The 24,519-nt window shown below is 39.1% G+C and overlaps 1 long non-coding RNA gene across 1 annotated transcript; it reads right to left on the bottom strand.

Annotated features, from left to right (window-relative positions):
• Positions 1-501: 501 nt before the first annotated feature.
• Positions 502-18,684, bottom strand: LOC135286013 (uncharacterized). Its single transcript, XR_010350583.1, has 3 exons — positions 17,433-18,684; positions 15,544-15,970; positions 502-8,490 (listed from the first exon to the last, which is right to left on the bottom strand). It is a non-coding gene; the product is annotated as an uncharacterized LOC135286013 (long non-coding RNA).
• Between the last annotated feature and the right edge of the window lie 5,835 nt (positions 18,685-24,519).

Here is a 24,519-nt window from a genome sequence, read left to right as displayed (position 1 = left end):
AGTATTTTCCTAATCTATTTACAAAATTGTCTCATGCTGAGCATCTCCAAAATTATCTATTCTTCTTTTCTGTTTGTTTTAAGAATGTTTTCTCTAAGCCTGAAGTTACTAAAATAATGTAATTTACCGCCTTTCTTCCAGGTGAATTTTCTGGCTAAAATTAATGAGAAAAATAAGCGTTAATTCCAATTGCTGATGGGGAGGTTGAGAGTGAAAACTTTAATCTGGAGCAGAGAAAAAAAAAAATCATCATCATGGTCTTGATGCACCCCAGTATCCACAAACTCAATACTTTGCTAGAATTCTGGATTTGTGAAATTTCCAGTTTCACACCTGTGAATTAATTTGTTAATTTAAGGCTCACCTGACCATCAGCCTTCAGGAGAGAAGAATGGGTCAGAGTTAGAGCTCAACTCAATGGAACTCTGAGCTTCTGGGGTCATTCTGCCATGGGCTTCATGCACAACTCAAGAGTTCGGTACCCACAACATGAAGAACACACGAGGAATAAAATGAGAAACATACAAGGAATAGGCGTCGTGGGAGAAGTTACTTACCACAAAGTCATAGAATATCCTAAGTTCCTGGAATCACAGAACCACAGAATAATCTCAGTTCCAAGGGACCCAGAGGGATCGTTGAGTACAGCTCCTTGTCTTGACCACAACTGAACCTGTCAGACAAAAACCCCAAGCAGTAAAACACAATTTTTCTTAGAGAAAAAGCCACTGTCAGATTTCCCATGGTTCCTTTCCTAATAAACTTTACCTCCCTCAAAGGCTGCAGTGAACCCCAGAGCCATCTTCCTCTTTACCTGATCCCGCTGCATCCCCAGAGCAAGCTGGGAATTTTTTCACATAATAAAATGTGATATCATGAGGATTGAGAAATACTTTTGTGTGTGCTTGACACATAATCCCAAAACTATTACTTAAATTTTCTCCTCCTACAATAAAACAAGTAGAACTGAAACAAATCCCTCAACATTCCTTTACTAAAAACTGCCATTGAAGTGTAATTTTTCCTTGAGAAAATTGCATTTTTGCAATTATACTCTCAACCACTGTGTGAGCACTGAGAAAGCAAACCTGAAAATTCATGTATTTTTTATTTCTAAAAGCAATTAACCAAATTCAAAATGCAGTTGCTTCAATATGAAATTTCATTTTATTTATGTTTTCCATACCTCCTGGCATTCAGACACATCCACATGCCCAGATGTGAGATGTCATTGCTGTAATAAACCACCACATGGGGCTCTGAGTAACCTGGTCAAGAGGAAGGTGATGAAATGATCTTTAAGGTCTCTTCCCACCCAAACCATTCTGGGCTTTCATGTCTCTATATAACAGGTCACCACAAGAGTATTGAACGAAGCACTGGCACCATGGACAGTTCAAATTCCTTTAGTCTGAACTGAGAAACCTCTTAATTAGAACATTTGGTACCTCCTTAACCACTTAAATCCCACAAAAAGGAATGTAGACAAACGGACTTCCTTGCGGTGCCTGTGAGAAATACAAATTCATGTCTTTCTTTTAAGTCCCACTCTCTCACTATATGGAGCAGTGACCAAAAGTGGATTCTTCATGAAAGTATGGACTTAGTTTCCTTTAAAGTTTTCTGTTGCACTATTCAGCATGTCCCAGAGGTTGACACACTGAACCTGGTGTTTGTTTGGCACTTGTTTGTTCATGAAGTGCTTGAAAAGAGGATTTGAAACATCTGGTCACATATTCCCTGGGATCTTCAGAAGATCAGGAATCTGCTCATGCAAAGAAGAAGTCAAGGAATAGCAAATCCAGAAGCAAGGACTTGTGTCAGAATTGTGTGTCAGGAGGGATTTCAGTGTCCTCAGCTCGTGTGACATTTAGTCCATGTTAATTCCTGGATAGTTTCTGATCAGGGACATGGAAGGAAATGATCTGACTGCCTTGAGACGGAAAATGAAGCGTTGCCAGCAAGGCCCTATGAGGCAGTTGCCTGCAATAATTGGTTCTGGATTTGATGACAGTGGCAATTTCTCCAGCCTAATGCTCCTAATTTATGTTGGGTTCCATGCAGGACATACAATGAAGACAGGAAATGTTTTACATGAAAAAGTAATTGCTGGTTGATTGGTCAGAATTCCACATTTTGGTGATGCTGGGGAGAAACATTTCACAATACTGATGACATTTTAAGTGTTCAGGGGAAAGAAAAGGATGAATGGTTATTAATAGCTGTTTCTTCACTCTTTCTTGAGTCTACATGCACCAAGAACCAATGCTATTTTTGAAATCTTGTGTTCTTCAAAGACCAGATGTTTTATGTTGTATTAGTGCTTGAAATTTAACTTTGTTTCTCTTTAAAGATCAGTCTTTAGAAACATAATGGAAAAACCTCAGTGGGAGCCAGCTGGGGGATCAGTCTCTTCTCCCAGAAAACCAGTGATAGGAAAAGAAAAAAAGGCCTCAAGTTTCACCAGTGGAGCTTTAGATGAGATATTAGTGAAAAAAAAATAATAAAAAACTTTGTAACCATTTGAACAGAGCAAGTGACAACAGGTGACAATGGAGTCACCATTCCTAGATGTGTTCACAAAATGTATGGATGTGGCACTTGAGTACATGGTTTAGTGGTGAAAACCTGGTGATGCTGGGTTAAAGTCTGGACTTGATCTTTAAGGTCATTTCCAATCTAAATGGTTCTGTGGTTCTAGGAGTATGGTTGGTGGCTCTTTTAGTCACTTTATTTAAACACAGTTTGTTGTTCATCATTGTCCAGTAAGAAATACTCACAAAAGAAGGTAACATAAAACATATAAAAATGCTTAATAAATATATTAATCAGGTCACTTTAATAACCACTTAATTGCCTTAAATTAAAAAAAAAAAACTCTTTAAGAAAGCAAATTAATTAGTGTATCAGAACACTGAATTTTCCTTTTGTGGCTGCCTAAGATAATGCTACTTCTATTGTTCTAAAACTAAACAGATATTTTCCACTTTGTGGCTTGGTTTGGGTGTTTTTCTGCAACTCATAGATTTTCCTTGGGCTGTGGAGGTAATTCTGCCAAGTGTCCAGATAGCTGAGCTAATCATGAGTCTTTATTAAAGGCAGGGAGCCTGAAGATTACAGCTCTAGATCTTCACTTTTCACCTGTGACCTTAATTTGTGACTTCTTCTGGCTCTTTGTTGTTCTGGTGCAATATTTCTTAATAGACTGAGACCAAGGAATACGAGATCCATTTGACATTTTAAAGAGAATTTAGGCAGGGCAAACTGGAGATAGCTGTGTCTGGCCAGGGGAGTAAATTCACTGATGCTGTATCTGCAAAGAGTGCAGGAAATCTTTCTTTACATGAGGAAAGAAAATAAATTTTTTAAAAAATCCCATTGTCTTGTTTATGTCTCAGCAGAACAATCCTTAGGGTGAAATGCCATGTTGCTCTCAGTGAGACACCTGAATCCAGTGAATGAACTCCCTGGCCATGACAGTGGGGATGGAATGAGATGAACTTTTAGATCCTTTCCAACCCAAACCATTCCATGATTCTATAATTAAATATGATTTGTAAAACTACCATTTACTTTGGATCTACCTGAGAAGTTCCTCATCCAAACACAGCCCTATGCAAGCACCCTTGGGTCTGCCAAGGTCACAAAACACAAAAAAAACACCTCCTGAATCCTAAGAAAAACTCTGTCTTTTTCTGATTCATTCATTCAGCTTGACTGAGTGAGAAGTCCCCCTGCTCTCTGCTGCCTGCACAATGAGCCAAGGGGTTGGGAAGCAAAGCAAAATTAATATGTAGCTGTTTCACAGGGTTATAATGGGAATTTCAGAGTAATCTGATCAGATCTGTTCCAGTATACCCTCAAACCACTCCTGCCATAAGCATGATAGGTGAACACATTGAAATTTGAGCCCAAATCATGGGACTAATTCTGAGTTTATTGAAATGAACAAGGACAAATGAGGTGCTACTTTCTCTCCCAGACACACAATCAATTTTAGAAGGGCTGCAGCACCTTCATAGTGAGTTTCAAGCTGCAAATCACATCAGAGATTCAACTTTTCACTTTAGCTATGACTACAGTGGCTTGACTCCTTGACTCCACGTGTAGATAACAAAAAAGCAGAGATCATTTGCATTTTGCATTTAAATTTGATCAGCAAATATTTAAAAAAAAAGAGAAATAAAAAACCAATACAACAAACCAAAAAAAAACCCTAAAAAAAAAGAAAAAACCTCACCTAAACAGAATCAATCTGAAATCAGCCTGAAGTTCTGTCAGTAGAACACTCTTTGACACTTTTCGTATTCAGCATCTGCTCTTTATTTGCCTATTTCTGACCTCACATAACCAGCTCAGCCAAATAACAGCTTGGAAATGCTTTGAATGGCAAGAAAATTCTTTAGTCTGGGGGCCAAACCATCCTCTTAGGATGTTAGAGAGAGATTTAAACACCTGAAGCCAAGGACATTGTAAAATTCCTGTCTAGCACTTCTTAAATAAGCATTCAACACATGACGAGTTCTGGGTTATTGTGGCCAAAGTTTGCATTGCATTTCCTTCTCAAGAGATTCGGTCTTGCACAAGATAATTCTGATTTAATGTGGAGTGCAGGGTGGGCTCAACAGATTTAGATTTTATATTAGGGGGGAAAAAAGTGAAGACACTTCATTAGGAGGTTAGTGCAGTCCTGGAACAGATCATCCAGAAATTGTTGGGATCTCAGCCATGGAGGATTTTAGGATTTGGTGAGACAAAATCTGATCTAGTGCTGGGCACATTGTTGTGATGTGCAGATCTCTAGAGGTCCAAGCAATATTTCCATTGCCATAGGATTCATTTGGGATTTGTGCAAGTGAATCAGAGAGGATCCAGTCACAAATGAATGGGGCAGCAAACGGGCACACATGTTCTGAGAACGTACAAAGAAGAACCTCATAATTCTTGATGCCAATAGAAAAGTCTTTATATCAAAGATTGGATTTGGCTTGATTTTCAGAATAATTAATTTAGAAGAGTGGTTCCCCAGATTTCCCAACCTGTTTGGTAGAAGAAGATGAGTTAGCTTTTCTATTTTATTCCAGCATTGTGCCTCCTGAACTGAAGGCCCTTTTAGATATATTTAGTTTTTAAGTGACTGCAGGAGACAGCTAAGAAATTTTCCTCTAAGTGTTGTTAAATCTTCTAAAATACCTTAGATTATTACCAGTAAAGAATTCTACAGCAAATGTGTGAATGACTAAAATAACTACAGCAAATAGAGTTTTCATCTCTTTACATTAATGTCTTATTGCTCTTAGCATTACTGGACCATTAAGAAAATGCAGTTAGGGATAATTCCTGAATTTTGTTTTCTTCCTGAATGGTCGCCATGGCAGATTAAACAAAAATAAGATTTAAACGTAAATAAGGAAGCTGCTTTAGACAAGCTCTTATGAATCCCTCCCCAGTGATGTTGAACTCTGCCAAGTGGATGAGTTATCTTCTGCCAGACTGTTCAGAGAGACTGAAACTGCATTCTAGGATACAAAAAAAAAAAAAAAAAAGACATTTGGAATAGTCTTTGGGAGCCCTTGAAAGCAGCAGATAAGAAGCTGTTGCCCTTAATTCTCCCAGAATACAGAGAAAAGGGAGCCAGAATGGGACTGACAAATGACCATCACAATGACAGACTGGGACAATTACAGTAACAAGAAAGAGGTAAGATTTTGTTTTTCATGTTCTCCAGCAGAGCACTCATAAGGAAAAATTAAAAGGAATACATTAAATTAGGGTGGATAGGTTTGATCTTTTTTCTGTGTCCTGCTATGGAGTAGGAGAACCTGAAAAACCAAGAGATGAACTTAAAAATGGCACAAAAGAAGTGCAAGAACTGGGGACAAAATAGTGCAGAGCTCAAAAATGTCATGCAACAACCCTGACACCACCATATGGGCAGCATACAGGCCTCAGCTGTTGCTACTTGCTCTTTATTGGGTTTCAGATAGAAAAAAATCAATTTCCACTCTTGTCAATCCAGTGTTGTGCACCAGCTTCTAACCACATACACACAAATGCTGTGTAATCATTTTTTTGAAAGATGTTGCATGTAAACCTGTCAGAAGAATCATTGGTATCTCTGATTTTTAAGCATAGTTTGCATTTTTAAGGCAATAAATAAATAAATACAGCTGAACTGACTACAAAAAACCTGTAATCAAGAGAAAAGCTTCAACAAAACTTGACAAAAAGCATGAATATCTCAGATACCTGGAAATGCCTGTCATGTATATAGAGTAGTTAAGTTCTTCCAGAACTAAAGAGAAGATAACAACTTCATTCTCAATTGCCAGCACATACACAACACTTTTGATATGAGATGTCCTTCTTAGCTGGAATGTCTGAGTGCACAAGAGATCCTCAAAATGGGTGGGAGTTTCCTTCAGTTATCTAAGCCTGTTCTCTGTATATGAAAGAAGTGAGGAAAAAAGTGTACTCCAAAATCTACTCTCACCTTTAACTGGCAGCTTAAGAGACATCACATTTTAGATGGTTACAAGTCCAATGAAAATGCAGTCAGAATTAAGGAAGTAAATTCAAATCTGAATTAGTGTTAAAGAGAACTGAATAGTTTTTACTCTCAATAATCCATATGCATGCCTAAAATCTCAATTAAAAAATATCAAACTTTTTACTAAGGAATTTCTCTGAGCTCTTTTCATCTGGCCAAAATGGCAGATTTTTGAAGGACATGGTCCCAGCCTGTGACAAAGACAGGAACACCTAATTCCTTCCCAGCCAAGATCTAATGGACAGCCTGATGGAATAACATACATCCACATGATGCTGATCACATTCCCATGGATGTGACACAGTCAGGTGTGGCTCCAAGTGGCACCAAGTGCAACCATGCAAGTCCTTATGTTTTTCTAGACCATAAAGACTTGAGACTATTTCAGTTTAAATTACCTGCTTGTTCATTTCCTCTATGACATTTCAGGATACAAGGAGAAATCCCTTATAGTTTGGAAACTGGAGTTAGATTTTCCACACTGCATGGTCTTCCTGAAAGTTGATGCTGGGTTATAGATGTAAAAGTTGTGCAGCACCTGCCTGGTGTCCCTGATGTGCTTACCTTGAAGGTAATAAGAAGTATTCATTTGAAGCAGTTTGTGGGAGGGTAATGAGAGTCCAGAGTGCACAAAATTCAATTATGGGAAGTGTGTAATGTATGTGTGTTTTCATGATTTGTATTGATCCATGTGCATGACAGATTGGTTATAAATTGGGTAATATATTACCTGGTAAATGAAATACACTGGACTGCAGCAGCACATTAGGTGGTTATTGAATTCTCATGGCCACTGTGACATTTTATTTGTGGGTGTAAGAACCTCTGCTATTGTGTCTGTGTTTGTTTGTCTGGTGTAATGGTAATTTACAGGTGATACTTGGGTCATTTATGGAAATATTTTGGCACCACAATACATCAGGTTACTGGGTGCCCTTGCCATGAGTGAGGGGAGAGGATGAGTCTGTCCCCTGGGGAGTCAGGAGTCTCCTGCCAAGCCCATGGTCACACCTTTCACAGCCTTGTCAACCTCAAAATGAAAATATCTGCTGGTGAATACCTTGATACATCAAGTTTCCTTCAGGTCTGACTCTGTATCATGTCCTGAAAAAGAACATCAAAGAGCATCAAAGCCACCACCAGAAAAATAAGCAAACAAACCAAAGAAATCTCTCCAAAATCACTCAAAAAAACCTAAAAAAACTTCATTGTATAGTGAACATACTCTGTGGACATTTCCCTCAAAAGAAAATGCAAAGGAACAAATTCTATTAAGGAACAAGAAAGAAATGGAGAATTTTGAAAGCACAAAAAAAAATGTTGTTAATTCCTTTTGCAAAGAAATGAAATAAAGAAAATAAGACATTTTTTCTCTTTGCCCTGATGATTTTGGCTGGCAAAAATGCAGAAGAAAATGCCAAAAAGTTTGTTTCTTCTAGAGTGGGAAGTGAAAAGAAGATTTATTACAACTTATTATTTATACGACTTCTTATAGTTGCAAATGCATTTCAATAATCTTTATAGAGCTCAATTATACCGCAGCCAATTGATATGAGTGATTTCAGTACTTCTTAATATGCTGTTTAAAACCTCCAGTGAAAACTTTTTTTAATGCATGGTATAAAATATATGGCAAACTCTTTTAATGTAACTAAGTCCTGGTTTCATATTGTAGCTAAAATGCAGAAAGTACAGAGATTGGGTTTGTATTACTCTATAGAGATATTTACCTCGTTCCAGCTCTGTCTGTATTTCCACTTCTAATTTGGCAGAGGTCTTGCACTGATCTTGTTTATTTGTTTATTTCAGGGAATAATTATGTCTTCTGTTTCTTGATTTATGCCTGTTCTTGACTGTCTGAAAATCTGTGCTCTGTGCTGAACTGGAGGTTTATGCTCATCAAAGTGCATCCTCTTAACTTTGGCTCCACTGTTACAGCACTGTGTGTGGTAATTATAAATTCATTAATTACGGGATGTACTTGGGCTGGAGACTTACCATCTCTGAAATATTCTATACTCTCAAATCCTGGCATTAGTATTTAGCTGCCTGATCCCTCCTTGGGCATCTCATCTTTTAGACAAACTCTGTGCAAGAAAATGAGAGGGAGCAACACTTGTGCAAAATGTTTCTTGTAAAAACCATATATACTTGTGACTTTTCAAATATGTGGTTAGGAACACTTTAAATTGTTGTTTTCCCTTAACAGTGTAAGGTGATGGAGCATTATTTTTCATCTGTGAAGGAAAGACTGAATCTAGGTCTCAAGAGGTGAAGCTTCTAGAAATGAAAGGCAAGTCTCAAAAAATCTGCAAGGTAGTTGTGAACTAAGTTGTAAAGATGTTTAAGTAAAACAGTATGTCCATGTTGAACTGAATAGTGCTTTGTAGAGGAGTTAGTTTATATAATTAGCCCAAGATTTATCATTAGTCTTGGTGACATGAATATCTCCCTTCTGGAGCTCTTTCTTGGACTCACACTACCCAGGTTCCCTGCATACCACAGCCTGAGGTTCTTCTATTGCATTTTATTAAAGTTCTATTTCCACTGTGTTTCTCTGTTGTATCAGTCTCCACCACATCCTGTGGATAACAATTCCCTAAAGAGGAAGAGACTTTGACTTCTGTGGCAATTCACACTTCCTCTCTTCTGTATTGTCCCTCCTCTGAACTTTCCTCCTCGTGTTATGAACCTGCAGTGCACAACCCCTGAGAATGACAACCTGTGAGCAGAGAATTCTGGTGGCAGGTTGTGTTTGTCTCTCCTCAGTCATCCATATGAAGGAAAGGAATATTCAGAATTAAATAGCAACCTGTAGCAGTGCTGTGTAACTTGACAAGCAGACATAAGTATATTTAGCAGCCTAATGCTGTCTGAAATTAGATTTATTCAGAATAACAGTGTTTTCCAGACAAGCAGAAGGATGATGGGCAGCCAGATTCTATGCAGAAAATTAAAAAGCAAGTAGGCTTTAAGGTGGGAATATTTATCTACATAAACAGGATGACATGAAATGATCTTAGGTCTATTATTTTCATAGAATCACAGAGCCATTCAGGTTGGAAAAGACCTCCAAGATCAACGAGTCCAACCTTTGACCAACCACCACCTTTGTTAACTGGACCAGAGCACTGAATGCCACATCCAGTTGTTTCCTGAGCACCACCAGGGATGGGGACTCTGACTCTTCCAATACCTGACCACCCTTTCCAGGAAGAAATTCTTCCTGATGTCCAACCTGAACCTCCCCTAGCACAGCTTGAGGCATTTCCTTCTGTCCTGTCATTAATTTCCTGGTCAAAAACCCTGAGTCCACCTGGCTCCAATCACCTTTCAGGGTGATGTAGAGGGTGTAAAGTGTCTCCTAAGCCTCCTTTTCTCCAGGATAAACACTTCCAGCTTCCTCAGTCACTCTTCCTATGACTTCTTCTCAAGACCTTTCACCAGCTTCGTTGCCCTTCCCTGGAATCGCCTTTTCACTTTGCCTGAGACATCTTCACTATTCATATGAGTAATGAAATATTCCCAAAGATTTTCCTGCCAGGACACCAGGTATAAACTAACAGGAAAAGCCACAAGGCAAGAGAATGAAGATAGTATTGATCAGATAAATATTCTTTTTTTCAATAAATGTGTGATATCTGCACAGCATCCCTGTTGAATTTTTGACCAGTGTATTTTTCTGAACAGGGGACAAGTGTCACCATCTCTTCCCTTTGCAGCTGCCTTGCATCCCTGATCTGCCTGCTCTGCATCTGGCCAAAATGCACGGTAGCATGGGATCTTCCAGCTGAAACCCTTCTTTTCACTCATATTTTTCATACTTCACTAAAGAACTCCTTGATGTTTTTTCAGCTATAAAGGTAGAGGTCCCACAGTTTCATGACTTTGCTGCCATCAGGAAGACTCAGAGAAACTCAAAGGAATTCTGCTTTGTGGGAAGAATGAAAACACACCAATTTTCACTCAACTGATTCACACGGGATCAGGGTTTTTCCTCCCTTTCCACAGTTCTTCTTCCAGGTAACAAGAAACAGGATGAGAGGAAATGGCCTCAAGTTGCCCCAGGGTGATGTTTAGACTGGATATTAGGAAAGATTTCCTCTCTGCAAGGACGATGAAACATTGCAACAGGCTGCCCAGAGAAGTGTTGGAGTCACCACCCCTGGAAGAGTTCAATAAATATGTAGATTGTAGATGAATGTGCAGCACTTCTGGACATGGTTTAGTGGTGGATGTGACAATGTTAAATTAATGATTGGACTTAGAGGCGTTTTCCAGCCTCAGTGATTCTCTGATTCCATGATTCCTTATCTGTGCCACTCTTATTCTTTCTCTGCTCATGGTGAGATGCAGAGTTGGAAGTTCATGTCGGCTTGCATGGCATGTTGCTTCATGGAAAGAATATTCTTCCCAATTGCTTTGGACACTAATTGAGCTGAATTGAACAATGATGTGTTAACTTGGTTTTCTTGCTATGACTCAAGGATTTACAAAAGATAACCCATTTAGGGCTCAAGGTGCTTGTGCTAATTGTTTTCCTGAACAATGCATCTTTCAATCGCCTTTTCCATTATCCACGTAAATTAACTTCATTGTCTTTGGAAGTAATTGACACTGTTTTTTATTCTTCTATCATCTCATAATGATGTCAGTGTAAACATAGCCAGAGGTAATTAATCCAGCAAAGGGGATAAATTCTGCATGCTGTGCAAACAAAAATGAAAAATCCTGGAAGATTTAGTCAACAGCACTGTGAGCTTAATCATCTCATAAGATACATTAATAGGGATAATATCCAGCTTTGTTTGTAATTTATTTTCCTCGAGTTTGCAAGTGTGAACAATGGTTGCCCATAAGTATCAACCAATGGTAAGTGATGAACCAAGGCAGCTGTTTATACCTAAACTTTGGCTTATTGTAGGCAATGGCTCATAAATGTTAATTTTGTAATGATGACTAATCCACTTGACCACACTCTCAAATAAAGGAGCCAAACTATTTCTGTTCAAATAATTTTATTTTCTGTATCATGAGCTATCAAAGTGTTGTTTGAAGAAAAGAGCAGAAAACCTTTCAAGATTTTCTTTGGTAGGCTTTGTCTAAAATGGGTTTGTAGACAGTCATTGAAGCTTAAACTACTTTGTCCATTATCTGCTTATCTACCTGCTTGGAATGCACACAGAAAGAATATATTGTTCAAATATTCTGCCTCCTTTTTCAGGCATAATTTCTCTTTAGACTCTGAGTTATGAGTGCAAGACTTTTGTGTTATGTTGCACAGTGTTGGGTACAAAAGTCTCAAACTGCAGATCAAGCTCTGACATGAATTACAATACAATAACTGATCATTAGGAACATTGATTAAAAGTAACAGCTAAAATCATCTGCATCACATTCAGCTGAGATCCAATATAAGTAGATGAGAATACTCCCAGGTTTTGCTTGCTATAATCTGTTAATTATGTGCAAAGCTGTGTTTTCCCATCCAGTTACTAAATGTTCTGTCAACTATTTGGGGCAGAAAAAGTCATTCAGAATTTCTGAGACACAGAATGTTTTAAATGAAAACTTAAAGGGCTGATTCTGGAGCTCAAGTTTCTGGAAAGATACTCAGATTTTACATTTTTGGCCTAATTGACTTTTCCAATGTGAGAGTACAAGTCAAATTTAGATAAATATCTGGGACACAGAATGGAGAAACACATTTCCTTGTCCATAACACAGATTCCTGAGGGAGTCATGTTTAATAAGGTCCTTCCAAATATTTTCCAGAATGAAAATATATGAAATTAAACAACTAAGTTAATAATTAAAGATATAGAATTCAATAAGACAGAAATATAATAGTTGTATACAAATATTCTGAGCTTCAAGTCTCATCTACATGAAGCCATAGAGTAAGTTCATGTGTCACAGAAGAAGAGGCTCTTGGCTTTTAATTGGTAGAAAAGTTAAACATTAAGCACTAATAGGCTATTAGACCACACACTAATTAATAGAACTCAGCAATAGAACTGGACAAGATTTTTTTTTCTTGACTGCCTCACATTTAATCTTATGAATTCTCTTTTTGAGAAGAAGAAGAAATTACACAAGGATAAATGTTCTTATTAAAAGCAGCACACTGTCTTTTAACAGTTTATGGGCGGACAAAACTATAGTTCAAGGGACTAAAACTGCTTAGCATTGCATATTGCCCTTTGACTCCTGCAAAGACAGCAGATAATGCCAGGTCCTTAAACATATCCACTTTCCCAAAATGTCCCAATCCAAGAATATTTTGTTGATCCAACACACAAAGGCAGAATGCAGAAGAGGGGCTCTTCTGGTACCTGAGTGCTCCTTTTTTGTGTGGTGGTTAATGTTTTTTGTATTGTCACATATGTCCTGGGATCAAAAGTAACCTTTAACAATGCTCATTTCTTGCTCTTCTGTCTTTGCTGGCACAAGAAGATTATTATTATGGGAAAACTGGCTTATCTAAACCAGAAAAAACAATTTTTTAACCTTAGAGTTAGTTTGGCTTTAAGCAGGATTTTTTCATGCTTCTTTCTCATTCTAGGTAACTTCAAACAATCACAATATTTACAAGATGTTTTACATGATATTTTGCTTTCAGTTTGTTTAATGACATGCCTGAAAATGAACCTATTGATTTTTTCTATTTTCATTGAAACACCCAAATATTGATTTTCTAGGAAAAAAGTCCTGCAAACTATATATAGTGAAATATCTTCTGAATTTATCATAACCCCCAGCATTGCAGATCAACAGTTTCTTGCAGATTTCTTTGGCTGATGGAAAACATCTTCCAAATCTGATCATGTTACTAGATCTGTTTTACTGACTGTTTGTGCAGCCAGGTTTTCACAGCATATCATAAACTAGTCCAGAATAAAACAACTCACCAAAATTATACTTACTATATATATGAATACATATTTATTGAAAGGGGGATAACACAGAGCTGGAGAGGGACTTTTCACAAGGACATGAAGTGATAGGAAAAGGGGAAATGACATTAAGTTGAAGGAGGATAAAGTGAGATTAAATATTAGGGAAAAAACTCTTTACGTGAGTGTGGGGAGGACCTGGCACAGGCTGTCCAGAGAATTTCTGGATGCCTCATGCCTGGAAGTGCTCAAGTTCAGGCTGGATGGGGCTTGGAGCAACCTGGTGAATGGAAGGTGAATACCTATAAGGTCCTTTCTAATTCAAACCGTACTGATTAAATTACTGAATGATTTTTTGGTGTCTTAAATATTTCCTTAATCCAGTTCACCACAGAGTTTTCAATCTGAGTCATTCCAACACAATGCCTGCAGTGTTGGAACAACCAGCTGGAAACTTGTGGGAAGGGAAGAGGGACTAAATTTGTCTAAGTTAGCTACAGCAGCAGTACCACCGAATGTGCAAGCAAGGAAATAGTTTCATTTTGCTCTGAAAATTAACTTCTTTATATGGAAAATATATGCAAATCGACCAGATGCACTGAGAGGGGAAACATAGAAGTCCTGATTTAGCAAAGTACTTAAGCACACTCTTAAAGTTAATCATGTGCTTAAGTCTATTCACTGAAGCACTTGACACATGTGTGTGCTTTTGCTGAGTTAATGTAATAAAGCAGAGACCATAATGATAGTCCTAGGATAAACAGACAGGCTGAGTTGTTAAAAGCAAAGCATGTGCGAGCTCCTGCTTCCTATATCCATCCTAAAATAGGTCTCTAGAGCAGAGATGCATCTCACACTGCAGGCACTTCTCCCCTTCCCTTGAGGGAACTCAAAGATTACTTTAGAATAGACAGAAAATGCTCACAAAGCCCAGATTCAGTGGCATAAACTGGCACCATGGGCTATAAGCTGCCTTGCTTTCAAGCAGCAGGTTATTCTCCTGGTCAGGGGATGACGGAGGTCTCCACAAGAAGAGCCGAAGTTTTCTGGGAGAAAAATGCAAAAAGACTGCTGTCTTGTGAAAAATTATGATTTCATCCCCTAAGAAGATTGCTGAGCCTACAAAGTGTTCCTCTCAGTGCTGGGTCATTGTTAAAAATGAATGAGCAATTGTTTCCTGCTTACTACCTGCTAAAAAAAAGCCCCAATGAAATGTGTAGAATCATAGAATCATTTAGACTGGGAAAAACCTCTCAGATCTTCAAGTCCAACCATTAACTCAGCACTTCCATGTTCACCACTAAACCATACCCTCAAGTGCCACATTTACACACATTCTGAAACTTCCAAGGGTGGTGATTCACCACTTCCCTGGTCAACTTGTTCCAATGTCCAACTACCCCTTCAATGAGCAATTTTTTCCTAATATCCAGTCTAAAGATCATGCAGGGGAGGTTTGTTCAGACTAGAACTACTGTTCCTAGGATGAACCTACACACCTGAAATCAGGCATAGACGGGTGATTTAGCAAAGCACAGTCACCACAAAAATTAAAACTTCTAAAGGAAAAAACACAAACTCTATTTCTCATTAATGAGCATATACATTGTCTATGGTCATTAACTAATAAATGTGTGTGTGAGCCACAGGTGAAGACACCTGTGAGGCTGTGGACTCCCCAGTCCAGGAGATGGTCAAGACAGGCTGGATGGGGCCTTGAGAAACCAGGTCTGGTCCATGGCAGTGGGGGTGGAATTAGAAAACCTCTATGGTCCCTTCCAACCCTATCCATTCTATGGCTCTATGATTCTAAATTTAGAATTTTGCTTATAGTTTTCTACAGGTGGAGAAGATGTCAGAGCTACTGTGACACTCAGAGGAGATCAGGTCCATGTACTTACAGGAGCCTAGAAAGTGAAAGAACTCATCAAAAAAAAAAAAAAAAGATTGGCTGTTCCAGATACTTTCTTGGTTTCCATGGAATACTCATATGTGGGTACTTACCTCTAAATCTTTCACTGAATCCTATCCTGAGCAAGTTAAATTGTTCAAGACATTCCTGTGGAGTGGTACACACAAAATTCATTTAGTAAATACCTTGTTTTACTCTCTTTCTCTGGGAAGCTGGTACTGTTGAATACAAGACACTCCTGGTCAACCTGGCAGGCAGCTAAACTCCATAGAGTTGTTCACTCAAAACTCCTCAGTGGAAAAAAAAAGAAAAAAAAAAGATTAAAAAAAAAAAGAAGCTAGAACTTGTAGGTTGAGTTAAAGCAGTTTAATAGGGCAGAAAAAGAAGGGGAAATTATAATGAGAATAAAAGAATGTACAAAGAAGTGATGCACAATTTCTTTCCATCTTCTGACTGAGGCCCAACCAGTTCCTGAGCAGAAATTGCCACTCATTGGTGAACTCCTCTGAGTTTCTTTGTTCAGCCTGATGCCATAAGGTATGGAATTTCACTTTGGATCAAACGTCCCAGCTGTCTCCACTCCCAGGTTTTTGTCCATCCCCAGCCTCCTCGCTGTCAGGGCAGTAGAGTGAGAAGTCCTTGACTTAGAGTAAGCACTACATAACAACTAAATCTGTGTGTTGTCCACATTATTCTCATCCTAAATGCAAAGCACAGCACTGTACCAGCTACTACAAAGAAAATTGACTCAATTCCAAGTGAGAACAGGGCAACACTGAGCAAGGTGAATCCTTTTCTGACCGACTCTGGCTTTTCATACATCCTGACATCATGTTGTGCTTATACACATTGTTTATTTTGTCTGTGTCCAGTGGTGGCACTTGACTCTTTTGTATTTCGTTCTTTCACCAGAATTTCAGTTGTTTTTACAATATCTGCAGTGAAAACCTATTACTTTCCTTTCTTTTTTTTTTTTTTCTTTGTGCAGGATTTTGCTCATTTTGGCATTTTCTCAATTTTTACCTGTTTCTCATAGCTCTTAGCAACCAAAGCCTATTGTAGACTTGAAAACTCATGCCAAGACATTCAGAGGGATTCTAGGATGTCAGCCAACTATCATTTCAAGCTTAGATGCAACTTAAAATGTTTTCTTTTTTTTTTCCTCCTTTTCAGCACTGCCCTTTCCAGGCCTTAATATTTCACCTGCTGTTTTGTCATCACAGAATTATAGAATCATAGAATGGTTTGGGTTGGAAGGGACCTTAAAAATCATCTTGTTCCACCTCCTGCCATGGGCAGGGACACCTTCCACTAGACCAAGCTTTTCCAAGTCCTGTCCAGTCTGGACTTGAACACTTCCAAAGATGGGGCAGCCACAGCTTCTCTGGTCAACTTGTTCCATTTTTTCCAGACCTTCACAGTACAGAATTTCTTCATAAATTGTTTCTACCTAATGAAGGCATTGTACTATTACCTCATTGCACAAAACAATTAATTTACCCATTAAGTCCTTACAGCTGTTTTACTGGAGTGAGTAGTCACATGTGTTTATCATCAATTACTGTCAGAAAAAAAGAGCATATATCTTCTTCATTAATTCAAAGAAAGGCCAAAAGTAAATTTCTATGTATTCATCAGAAAACCAAAAATATGGATCAAGTGTACATAAAAGAAATTTAATATTTCATTTTTGGAATGGAGCTAAGGGAGGCAGGACAAATTTTGGAGACTGGACTGAAATGGAGCATGTTGCCTTTTCTACTCCCATTTACCATCTCATATTCTTCAGAGGCACATTTAATAACGTATGTGCAAGATGCACATTAATGCTTGTATGCATTCAGTTGAAAAAATAATACATTAATTTCAAATAGAGGTGAAGATGGCAATAATAGATTTTGTGTCTATAAATAATAAGTAAATCGCCATAAAATGTTGCTGCCAAAACCCTTGTTGCAACTGGTATAAATGTGCAATATGGACCAAATATACGTGGGTTTGATTCATCACCTGTGCTCAAGTTATGCAATATCACCAAAATATTCTATATAAATGCAGTTTTGTTTACTTTTACCTCGACTTGATAGACTGCAGGAAAGCATAAAATCAGATCCCTTTTATTCACTCCCTTATCAGTCTGTTTATACTCCCTTTTCACAATAAAAAAAGGACCTTGAGTTTACAAAACATGAAAGAAGTTTATTCTTGTAACTTCCCTCTCCCTATAAATTTTACACTGTCGTGCCCCTATTGAGTTAGTATTGACTTAATGACTGGTCAAAAAAGTTCTTTTTTAACACAGCTGCTTTACAAGGTAATCTTGATGTCTGCACTGGCTACAGGATACATTTGCTGAATAATAATATTGGACATGGAGTTATTTTACTTGGTGCAGGCATAAATGGATGCAACCGCATTGACTCTTCCAACATATATTTTACACACCAAATTTCCTCTGTCTATGAAATAATAATTACTCATTCATATCCTGTGCATGGGGGAGCTGCGAGCTTCTATCTGAAGCCTGGATGGGTTTTGTAACAGCTTAGACTGGAAGAAAGGGCTTTAATGAGAAATCAGTGTGACTGTAAAATATACTAAATTAGGATCTTCAGGAGTTCGTATCTATAGTGCACATCTGAGAAAATCACTCTGGGTTCCTGTCAAAGGTAATAGAGAGCTCATTTGTGTAGTCAATGACTTCAGGGTGTGATTCATCTCCTTAAATAGGCACCTGCATTCAGTTCAATATAAATTCTGTTGCCCAGCTTTTTACTGACTATTTTAAGAGCCTCAAGAACCATCTCTGAAGCAGATGCCCTGCTGCAGATATCTGGAGTTAGGTGAGGGGAATTCATCTTAAGTCTCTTGTCTGCAGATTCCAGCCAGATGATATTGCTGTGTGCAGGTTTGGTTCAAATTTGGGGTAAATAAACAGCCCTTAGAAAAATTACTACCTTTTATTACAGAAAATAAAGGCTGTTCGACACATGAACCAGGACAATGCAACTTTTATTCCTTTTGTATTCAGAGAATCATAGAATCCTTGAGGTTGAAAAAGACCTGTATGATTATCAAGAACAACCATCAATGCAGAAAACCCACCTTGTTCAGCACTAAACAATGTCCTCAGGTGCCATTGCTACAAGTTTTTTGAACGCTACCAGCTGTCTCAAGTTGGAAATAGGGGTGTGGATTCTATTTCCCATCTGTTAGAGGTGGGGCAGTTATCTTCTCTAATTGGGCAGTTTTTCTTTACCTCTTCCACAACCAATCCTCCCTCCAGGAGATCTCTGCTGTTCATGGGCCAGTGAGTGTCACTGCATGGCTGATAAAATTCCATCATCCCTTTGGGAGAAGCTCCACCCAGTGGGAGGAGCCAAGCATTCCTACCTGGATATAATCTGACACTTGGAACACCACAGCAGCTTTTTCCCACCGCATTCCCAGAGGAGCAGCTTTCTTCCCCTCTGCATTCCCAGAGGAAGACCAGGCACATCTCTAGCAGCCCTGGAGCTTCAGAGGAAAACTCCACCCTTCTCCAGGATCCCTGCTCCAGCAGAACCACAGCTGGCACTGCAGGAGGGCTGAGCCACCACGGGATGGGACTGTGCCACCACCCTGCCCACAGGGGGTCAGGTCCTGTTCTGACTCTGTCAGTGATTTGTTTTCTTTTTTGTACTGTTGCATGTGTATTTTTAAAACTTTCCTAGTAAAGAACTGTTATTCCTCTTCCCATATCTTTGCCTGAGAGCCCCTTAATCTCAAAATTATAGCAATTTGGAGGGAGAGGGTTTACATTTTCCATTTCAAGGAAGGCTCCTGCCTTCCTTAGCAGACACCTGTCTTTTCAAACCAATACACCAGGGAAGGTGACTGTCCAATCAGGGCTGCCTCTCTTTCAAGACTTCTGTGTGTTTCTTCACCTCAAACTCTACTGCAACTATATGGAGCTAAAAGGACAAAATTATTTAATGAAGTTATGCTCGGTCAGTTGTGCTTCTGGAGTGGTTTTTCACATGACTTCTTGAGCCTCAATGCCTCTTTTCCTCACACAGCAACAAATTGTAGGATCTGTTTGGCTGGGTTTTAATAGACTTCATTAAAATAGTATTACCTCCAGTCTATGAAAACCAGACCTTCAGCAAAAACATCTCTGAAAATGCATCAAAACCGTTTTATGACTTTATCACTGTTTAGCTTGTGATATCATGGACTAGTGTGGAAGTGTAGCTGGTGAAAATCCATCCCACCACACAAATGTCAAAGTCTCACTTTGGTAAATCAATGGAACAAAAAAACCCCAGTTTTACATACCTTTCATATATTGGAGATCTCAGATCATGCTCATTCAATAAACTTTCCACAGTCTTTTTTTAGTTTAGATGAGAATCCGTATCTTTTCATCAATGCTGGCTTGATAATGTAGAAGAACAGGGAAGGTAAGTGAGATTATAGATGATGAAAAGTTAAATATAAGTGGTATTAAAGAAGAATAACAGTGTCTGCTTGACATTTAATGTCAGATTTTTCTCAAATAAAGTAAGATATTAAAGGAGAAAGATGGATTTTGATCAACAGCTGAATATTGCACTTGAAATATCAAACCAATGGGCAATTGCAGAATCAGGGAATAATTAGAGCTGGAAGGGACCTCTGAAGATTATCTGGTCCAACCCCCCTGCCAAGAGAAGTTCACCTTGTGCAGGTGATACAGGAAAACATCCAGGTCAGTTTCACTGTCTCCAGGTGGGTTTATTGCCATGGAAAAAGTCACAAGTAAATTATGTTGGGAAGAAACATGACAGTGTGGGAAGGTGAATTCCTTTACTCTGAGCTGCTGTTCACCTTGTGTGGAATTGCAGAGTAAGATATGAAGCACTGATGAAGTCCCAAAACACAATTTAGTCTGACATTGCATGGGAAAGAAGCCATCAGGTAGGACTTAGGTGAAATTTGCTCTGTCAGACATCCCAGTCTGAAAACAAGCAAGGATGGGCTTGGGACACACCTCTTCTATTTTCTGGCTTAAAAATTCATACTAAATTTTCCAAGTCCTATCAGTAAGTAGACGTGAAATTACCTCTGTGATTCCAGATTATCACCAAACACTTTGACACCTCTGCTAATTGTATGTTAGAGGAGCAAAGTTTGCTTCCATTCCTTTTCTTTTCCATATTGCTTGCAGATTATTACTTGCACACATTCATTCATGCAGCTCCAAGCAGTTTGCTGGCTAGAGACTCAAATTGTCAGTATTGCAGAAGCACCAGTAACCTCAATTTACTTGAATGACCACTGAATCAAGCTAAGTATTTGCAATTACACCTGTGTGTGTGTGCTTGGGCCATGAAAGGCAACTTTATTTCCTTGTAGATGAAAAACCTCTCTGTATGTGAAGTATTAATATTGTTCCTTCAAACCACAATCTTTAATTTAAAGATCTGAAGTTATTACAACAACAAGACACATTTGTCATATGCTGTGGGTATTACTTAAAAAATTTATGCATTGCTTGTTTAAATATGCATTCAAAACACTAAAGGCTCTTTGTTCAAACATCAAGATTGGAGTATTACACTGAAAATCCTTAGTAATAATTAATTTTATGATTTCAGCAGTGAAGCTTCTTGAGCTGTGAATGAGGGAGGTGTAGGAAATGCAGAGTTTGATTGACGTTTGATTCATATTTGGGGGCTTTCTCTGCCTTTTTTGCCAGTTCTTTCAGGCACAGGTCAGACTTGCAGCTTCAGTAGGACCTAATTCACTACCTAATGATCTGGATTTCCTTCCACAGTAGAAGGAAAGAGGAGGTCAGTTCTGAGTGAATTTGGTCTTTAAAGGTTCAGGTTTGCTCCCCTGTCACTCCTTGTGTGGATCTTGGCTTGTTTCCTCGTAGGGTTTTCTCATCACCATGGACATGGTTTCTCTGCTTAGGGTGGCAAAGGAGTTGTGCTGAGAGACAGGGCAGGCTGGAGGTCACTGTGGGGCAAGAGGGGTGACATTGATGCTGATGCCACCTCTGTATTTCCTGGGAACACACCAGAAACTCCCTGATTTCAACATGCATGGATTTTTCATGAGCAGTGCCTTTAATGCAAGGGAAACAGAGACACCAGAGATGTTCTCTCTTACTGGTGAAATATGATGGTGCAACAAGGGAATTAAAAGTTTAGATAATTCAGCAGTCATTTCACTCATCTAATTCAAGCATTCGTACATTATCTACAAAGTATTTATCTCTTTTGTTTGTTCAGATTTTTTTATTTGTTGACATATCTTTCTAGTGCAGTATCAGTGTGTTAAAAATCTCAGATAAGAATGTAAATGAGAAAGAGGATTTTAAAGGATTGGGGTTTTGGCATATGGTCAACCTGCTTTGTAATTAAACCTCTAGTGAAAAGTTGTTTTAATATCCTTTTGAACCCAGAAATTCAATAATTCCTCAATCACAGCAAAGAGATCACCACATTAGACATCTCTAGGTTGCAACTACTGCACAAACCAAAGGTTTCTTGTTTATTGGGGTAACTGATGTGTTTACATATAACAGCAATTGGCTGTAGATCACGTCAGGGACTGTGAAAGATGAGACTATAACCAAAGATAGAAAAGAGTTCACGTGTTCCTGTGCACATCTTAGAATCACAGAATGGTTTGGGTTGGAAGACACTTCAAGGATCCTCCAGTTCCAACCCCCTGCCATGGGCAGGGACATCTTGCTCTAGACCAGGTTTTTCCAAGCCCCATCCAGCCTGGCCTTAAACACTTCCAGAAGTTGGGAATGCACAGCCTTTCTGGGCAAACTGTGCCAGGGCCTTACCACCTTCACAAGGAAGAATTTATTCCTAATATCCAATCTAACTCCATGTTCCTTCAGCTTAAAGCCATTCCTCCCTTGTCCTGTCATTCCATGCCCTTGTCCAAAGTCCCTCTCCACTCTTCCTGTACACGAAGGAGCTCTAAATTCTCCCTCGAGCCTTCTCTTGTCCTGGCTGGATTTTCCCAACCCTCCCAGCCTTTCTCCATGAGAGAGGATCTCCAGCCCTGTCATCAGCTTGATGTCCTCTTCTGGACTCATTTCAGCAGGTCAGAGTCCCCAGGTGTGTCTTGCTTAGCCTTGGGCACTGAGAATTTATTTTTGTGAAAGGATGTCCTGATGGTGGTGATTTTATAAGTCATTTTGAAACGTGAAAAACAAAGGATGGTCATTGTAAGAAATGAAAAGTAGATTATGCAAAGTGGAGAAAGAAGAAGAGAGAGTTATGTACAGGCATGGAGAGAGACAGAATAGGAGCCACAGAGCTCCAAGTAACAGGCAGACATTCAGGGAAGAGTGCAGATGACAAAGTGCACGTAACTATTCAATTGCTTTTTGTTAAGAGGAGTTCACACATCCTCAGACAACCCAAACAGAGACTCACACAATGAGACACTACTGAGGGGAAAACAAAAAAGAACAAGCATGAATGGCAGGGCACAGACTTTGCACTCAGTCAGCTTACACTTCATTTCAGCTGGCAAGTGAACAGTCTGACATTCTCTTGCTCATTCCAAAGCAAGAGAGGAAGCAACATAAACCTTTATCTCTGCCCACAACACCAAGAGCAAGGCTGGAAGAAACCCTGTCAAGGAGTCCTTCTTTCACCCACAAGGCAGCAAAATCTCCCTGAGAAAAAGATCTGACCAAATGTCTGCCTGACCACATCTCTAGGCACACCCAGCCATGAAATCCTTGTGTCAGATCTGTGAAATCTTCCATGCACCTTCATCTTCCACAGGAAACATTTTTTTTCCCCTTAGCATTTGCTGAAATTTAACTGTCAGGGTACTGTCAACTCAGTTACTGGAGTACAGGCATTTATCACTTTGAGATATCCTGAGGTGTCCAAATGTCCACATGGACTGACAGATATGACAGAGAAGCCACAGAAGACTCACACCCTTCTGGAAAGGGAGTGAGGCCAGACAAAACACCGTAGGAAGTGTCAGATTGTGTGAGTGGTGATAAATGCCACACCATTCACTGAACTGCAACTCCAAAATCTAATCTAAATCTTCCTTATAGAATTGGATAATCCCGCTTATGCTTTATTGGAGAAATCTCCCCTATCACAGAATCTGAGCCATGGAATTTGAACTGTGTTGTTCAGCTGTCTTTTGAATAGAATAGAAACAGAAACTAAGGGAACATGCAAACCTCTATGCATGGCATCTAAACTGCTTAATATTAGAGTAGAAAGTGAGTTTTCCCTACCAGCTGTGGCCAGAACTGAAATGTTCTTTCACATGTCTAACAGCGCACAGAAAACTTGAAGTATTTCCTCATAGTTCTTGTCTTTTCATGGAATCACAGAATGGTTTGGGTTGGAAAGGACCTTAAAGATCATTTTGTTCCAGCCCTCTGCCATGGGCAGTAGGCCAGGTTGCTCCAAGCCCTGTCCATCCTGGCCTTGAACACTTCCAGGGATGGGGCAGACACAGCTTCTCTGGGAATTCTGTGCCAAAGCCTTGTCTCCCTCACAGGGTAGATTTTCTTCCTAATATCTAATGTAAACCTACTGTCTTTCAGCTTAAAGCCATTTCTTCTTCTTCTGTTGCTCCATACTCTTTCAAAATGTCCTTCTCCAGATTTCTTGTCACCCTTCAGGTACTGGAAGGCTGCAATAAGGTCACCCCAAAGCCTTCTCCTTTCTAGAAAGAAAAACTCCAATTTTCTTGACCTTTCCTTTTAGGAGAGAGGTTCTACCCCTCTAATCATCCTGGTGGCCTTCTCTGGACTTGCTCCTTCCTGTGCTCGGGACACCAGAAGTGGATGCAGAACTCTGGATGGAGTCTTTTGGTTTAAATGTGTGGCTCTAAACCTCTTGTGAACCAGTAATGATCTAAATCCTCTGTTGCAGAGTGACTGTCTAGCCTACATTTCTCCTCTGTATCTACAAAAAAAAGATCATTCCACCCTTTAGATTAAAATACGCATTTACCCTTAGTGAATTGCAGTGTAATACTTTCTTCAGTCTACTTTGTCAAGATAATTTTATTGAGTTTGTGCTAATCCTGTCTCCACCGTGTCCTCCTGGTAGCCCCACCCATCATAGTGACACCTACAGATCAGATAAGAATATCTTTTACTTTCTGTTCTGACTCACTGTGCTCTGAAG

Source organism: Passer domesticus, chromosome 1 (assembly GCF_036417665.1).
Source record: "Passer domesticus isolate bPasDom1 chromosome 1, bPasDom1.hap1, whole genome shotgun sequence".
In the NCBI taxonomy this organism is placed as follows: domain Eukaryota; kingdom Metazoa; phylum Chordata; class Aves; order Passeriformes; family Passeridae; genus Passer; species Passer domesticus.
This window is presented reverse-complemented; position numbering and strand designations above follow the sequence as displayed.